Consider the following 6000-nt stretch of genomic DNA (forward strand, 5'->3'; position numbering starts at 1 on the left):
AGTAGGGCCTGCTGCAACACAATCATATAGGCCTATAGTTAAGTAGGGCCTGCTGCAACACATCATATAGTAAAGTAGGGCCTGCTGCAACACAATAATATAGGCCTGTAGTAAAGTAGAGCCTGCTGCAACACATCATATAGGCCTGTAGTAAAGTAGGGCCTGCAGCAACACATCATATAGGCCTGTAGTAAAGTAGGGCATGCTGCAACACATCATATAGGCCTGTAGTAAAGTAGGGCCTGCTGCAACACATCATATAGACCTGTAGTAAAGTAGGGCCTGCTGCAACACATCATATAGACCTGTAGTAAAGTAGGGCCTGCTACAACACAATCATATAGACCTGTAGTAAAGTAGGGCCTGCTGCAACACAATCATATAGGCCTATAGTTAAGTGGGGCCTGCTGGAACACATCATATAGTAAAGTAGGGCCTGCTGGAACACAATCATATAGTAAAGTAGGGCCTGATGCAACACAATCATATAGTTAAATAGGGCCTGCTGCAACACATCATATAGGCCTGTAGTTAAGTAGGGTCTGCTGCAACATAATCATATAGGCCTGTAGTAAAGTAGGGCGTGCTGCAACACATCATATAGTAAAGTAGGGCCTGCTGCAACACAATCATATAGTTAAGTAGGGCCTGCTGCAACACATCATATAGGCCTGTAGTTAAGTAGGGCCTGCTGCAACACAATCATATAGTTAAGTAGGGCCTGCTGCAACACAATCATATAGGCCTGTTGTAAAGTAGGGCCTGCTGCAACACAATCATATAGGCCTGTAGTTAAGTAGGGCCTGCTGCAACACAATCATATAGGCCAGTAGTAAAGTAGGGCCTGCTGCAACACAATTATATAGGCCTGTAGTTAAATAGGGCCTGCTGCAACACATCATATAGGCCTGTAGTTAAGTAGGGTCTGCTGCAACATAATCATATAGGCCTGTAGTAAAGTAGGGCCTGCTGCAACACATCATATAGTTAAGTAGGGCCTGCTGCAACACAATCATATAGGCCTGTAGTAAAGTAGGGCCTGCTGCAACACATCATATAGTTAAGTAGGGCCTGCTGCAACACAATCATATAGGCCTGTAGTAAAGTAGGGCCTGCTGCAACACATCATATAGTAAAGTAGGGCCTGCTGCAACACAATCATATAGTTAAGTAGGGCCTGCTGCAACACATCATATAGGCCTGTAGTTAAGTAGGGCCTGCTGCAACACAATCATATAGTTAAGTAGGGCCTGCTGCAACACAATCATATAGGCCTGTTGTAAAGTAGGGCCTGCTGCAACACAATCATATAGGCCTGTAGTTAAGTAGGGCCTGCTGCAACACAATCATATAGGCCAGTAGTAAAGTAGGGCCTGCTGCAACACAATTATATAGGCCTGTAGTTAAATAGGGCCTGCTGCAACACAATCATATAGGCCAGTAGTAAAGTAGGGCCTGCTGCAACACAAGCATATAGGCCTGTAGTAAAGTAGGGCCTGCTGCAACACAATCATATAGGCCTGTAGTAAAGTAGGGCCTTCTGCAACACATCATATAGTAAAGTAGGGCCTGCTGCAACACAATCATGTAGTTAGGTAGGGCCTGCTTCAACACAATCATGTAGTAAAGTAGGGCCTGCTGCAACACAATCATATAGTAAAGTAGGGCCTGCTGCAACACAATCATATAGGCCTGTAGTAAAGTAGGGCCTGCTGCAACACAATCATATAGGCTTGTAGTAAAGTAGGGCCTTCTGCAACACATCATATAGTAAAGTAGGGCCTGCTGGAACACATCATATAGTAAAGTAGGGCCTGCTGGAACACAATCATATAGTAAAGTAGGGCTTGCTGCAACACAATCATATAGTAAAGTAGGGCCTGCTGCAACACAATGATATAGGCCTGTAGTAAAGTAGGGCCTGCTGCAACACAATTATATAGGCCTGTAGTAAAGTAGGGCCTGCTGCAACACATCATATAGGCCTGTAGTAAAGTAGGGCCTGCTGCAACACAATCATATAGGCCTGTAGTAAAGTAGGGCCTGCTGCAACACAATCATATAGGCCTGTAGTAAACTAGGGCCTGCTGCAACACATCATATAGTAAAGTAGGGCCTGCTGGAACACAATCATATAGGCCTGTAGTTAAGTAGGGCCTGCTGGAACACAATCATATAGGCCTGTAGTTAAGTAGGGCCTGCTGCAACACATCATATAGTAAAGTAGGGCCTGCTGCAACACAATCATATAGTTAAGTAGGGCCTGCTGCAACACAATCATATAGGCCTGTAGTTAAGTAGGGCCTGCTGCAACACATCATATAGTAAAGTAGGGCCTGCTGCAACACAATAATATAGGCCTGTAGTAAAGTAGGGCCTGCTGCAACACAATCATATAGGCCAGTAGTAAAGTAGGGCCTGCTGCAACACAATTATATAGGCCTGTAGTAAAGTAGGGCCTGCTGCAACACATCATATAGGCCTGTAGTAAAGTAGGGCCTGCTGCAACACAATCATATAGGCCTGTAGTAAAGTAGGGCCTGCTGCAACACATCATATAGTAAAGTAGGGCCTGCTGGAACACAATCATATAGGCCTGTAGTTAAGTAGGGCCTGCTGGAACACAATCATATAGGCCTGTAGTTAAGTAGGGCCTGCTGCAACACATCATATAGTAAAGTAGGGCCTGCTGCAACACAATCATATAGTTAAGTAGGGCCTGCTGCAACACAATCATATAGGCCTGTAGTTAAGTAGGGCCTGCTGCAACACATCATATAGTAAAGTAGGGCCTGCTGCAACACAATCATATAGTTAAGTAGGGCCTGCTGCAACACAATCATATAGGCCTGTTGTAAAGTAGTGCCTGCTGCAACACAATCATATAGACCTGTAGTTAAGTAGGGCTGTGTTGGGGGACCATGTTCCCCGGAATGTAACTGTTGTCAATGAAGGCTGTGTGTTGGGGGACCAGGTCCCCCTGAATGTAACTGTTGTCAATGAAGGCTGTGTTGGTGCCCTACCACCAGATGTATCTGCTGTCCTGATGTAACTGGTGATGTCACTGGGCTGGTGGATGTAGGCCAACTTGTTCATTCTCCGCCCTGTAATCTGTAATCCTGTGGTAAACATGTTATAATCCTGACGTTCAAACGCTGGAGAGATAATCTGCTCTACATAGACAGACACAGTTTACCCTGTCACCCTGACACAATACAGCTGGGAATCAGAGAGAGAGAGAGAGTTAACAACATGTCAATATAAAACACATCTAACCCACTGTTTACCTCTACTGTTTACCTCTACTGTTTACCTCTACTGTCTACCTCTACTGTTTACCTCTACTGTTTACCTCTACTGTTTACCTCTACTGTCTACCTCTACTGTCTACCTCTACTGTCTACCTCTACTGTTTACCTCTACTGTTTACCTCTACTGTCTACCTCTACAGTGTCACCAGCAATGCAGCCTGCTGCAACACATCATATAGTTAAGTAGGGCCTGCTGCAACACAATCATATAGGCCTGTAGTAAAGTAGTGCCTGCTGCAACACATCATATAGTAAAGTAGGGCCTGCTGCAACACAATTATATAGGCCTGTAGTTAAATAGGGCCTGCTGCAACACATCATATAGGCCTGTAGTTAAGTAGGGTCTGCTGCAACATAATCATATAGGCCTGTAGTAAAGTAGGGCCTGCTGCAACACATCATATAGTTAAGTAGGGCCTGCTGCAACACAATCATATAGGCCTGTAGTAAAGTAGGGCCTGCTGCAACACATCATATAGTAAAGTAGGGCCTGCTGCAACACAATCATATAGGCCTGTAGTAAAGTAGGGCCTGCTGCAACACATCATATAGTAAAGTAGGGCCTGCTGCAACACAATCATATAGTTAAGTAGGGCCTGCTGCAACACATCATATAGGCCTGTAGTTAAGTAGGGCCTGCTGCAACACAATCATATAGGCCTGTAGTTAAGTAGGGCCTGCTGCAACACAATTATATAGTTAAGTAGGGCCTGCTGCAACACAATCATATAGGCCTGTTGTAAAGTAGGGCCTGCTGCAACACAATCATATAGGCCTGTAGTTAAGTAGGGCCTGCTGCAACACAATCATATAGGCCAGTAGTAAAGTAGGGCCTGCTGCAACACAATTATATAGGCCTGTAGTTAAATAGGGCCTGCTGCAACACATCATATAGGCCTGTAGTTAAGTTGGGTCTGCTGCAACATAATCATATAGGCCTGTAGTAAAGTAGGGCCTGCTGCAACACATCATATAGGCCTGTAGTAAAGTAGGGCCTGCTGCAACACATCATATAGTAAAGTAGGGCCTGCTGCAACACAATCATATAGGCCTGTAGTAAAGTAGGGCCTGCTGCAACACATCATATAGTAAAGTAGGGCCTGCTGCAACACAATCATATAGTTAAGTAGGGCCTGCTGCAACACATCATATAGGCCTGTAGTTAAGTAGGGCCTGCTGCAACACATCATATAGGCCTGTAGTTAAGTAGGGCCTGCTGCAACACAATCATATAGTTAAGTAGGGCCTGCTGCAACACAATCATATAGGCCTGTTGTAAAGTAGGGCCTGCTGCAACACAATCATATAGGCCTGTAGTTAAGTAGGGCCTGCTGCAACACAATCATATAGGCCAGTAGTAAAGTAGGGCCTGCTGCAACACAAGCATATAGGCCTGTAGTAAAGTAGGGCCTGCTGCAACACATCATATAGGCCTGTAGTAAAGTAGGGCCTGCTGCAACACATCATATAGGCCTGTAGTAAAGTAGGGCCTGCTGCAACACATCATATAGTAAAGTAGGGCCTGCTGCAACACAATCATATAGGCCTGTAGTAAAGTAGGGCCTGCTGCAACACATCATATAGTAAAGTAGGGCCTGCTGCAACACAATCATATAGTTAAGTAGGGCCTGCTGCAACACATCATATAGGCCTGTAGTTAAGTAGGGCCTGCTGCAACACATCATATAGGCCTGTAGTTAAGTAGGGCCTGCTGCAACACAATCATATAGTTAAGTAGGGCCTGCTGCAACACAATCATATAGGCCTGTTGTAAAGTAGGGCCTGCTGCAACACAATCATATAGGCCTGTAGTTAAGTAGGGCCTGCTGCAACACAATCATATAGGCCAGTAGTAAAGTAGGGCCTGCTGCAACACAAGCATATAGGCCTGTAGTAAAGTAGGGCCTGCTGCAACACAATCATATAGGCCTGTAGTAAAGTAGGGCCTTCTGCAACACATCATATAGTAAAGTAGTGCCTGCTGGAACACAATCATATAGTAAAGTAGGGCCTGCTGCAACACAATCATGTAGTTAAGTAGGGCCTGCTTCAACACAATCATATAGTAAAGTAGGGCCTGCTGCAACACAATCATATAGTAAAGTAGGGCCTGCTGCAACACAATCATATAGGCCTGTAGTAAAGTAGGGCCTGCTGCAACACAATCATATAGGCCTGTAGTAAAGTAGGGCCTGCTGCAACACAATCATATAGGCCTGTAGTAAAGTAGGGCCTTCTGCAACACATCATATAGTAAAGTAGGGCCTGCTGGAACACATCATATAGTAAAGTAGGGCCTGCTGCAACACAATCATATAGTAAAGTAGGGCCTGCTGCAACACAATCATATAGTAAAGTAGGGCCTGCTGCAACACAATAATATAGGTCTGTAGTAAAGTAGGGCCTGCTGCAACACAATCATATAGGCCAGTAGTAAAGTAGGGCCTGCTGCAACACAATTATATAGGCCTGTAGTAAAGTAGGGCCTGCTGCAACACATCATATAGGCCTGTAGTAAAGTAGGGCCTGCTGCAACACAATCATATAGGCCTGTAGTAAACTAGGGCCTGCTGCAACACATCATATAGTAAAGTAGGGCCTGCTGGAACACAATCATATAGGCCTGTAGTTAAGTAGGGCCTGCTGGAACACAATCATATAGGCCTGTAGTTAAGTAGGGCCTGCTGCA

This window comes from Oncorhynchus kisutch, linkage group LG27, assembly GCF_002021735.2.
Source record: "Oncorhynchus kisutch isolate 150728-3 linkage group LG27, Okis_V2, whole genome shotgun sequence".
Taxonomy (NCBI): Eukaryota; Metazoa; Chordata; class Actinopteri; order Salmoniformes; family Salmonidae; genus Oncorhynchus; species Oncorhynchus kisutch.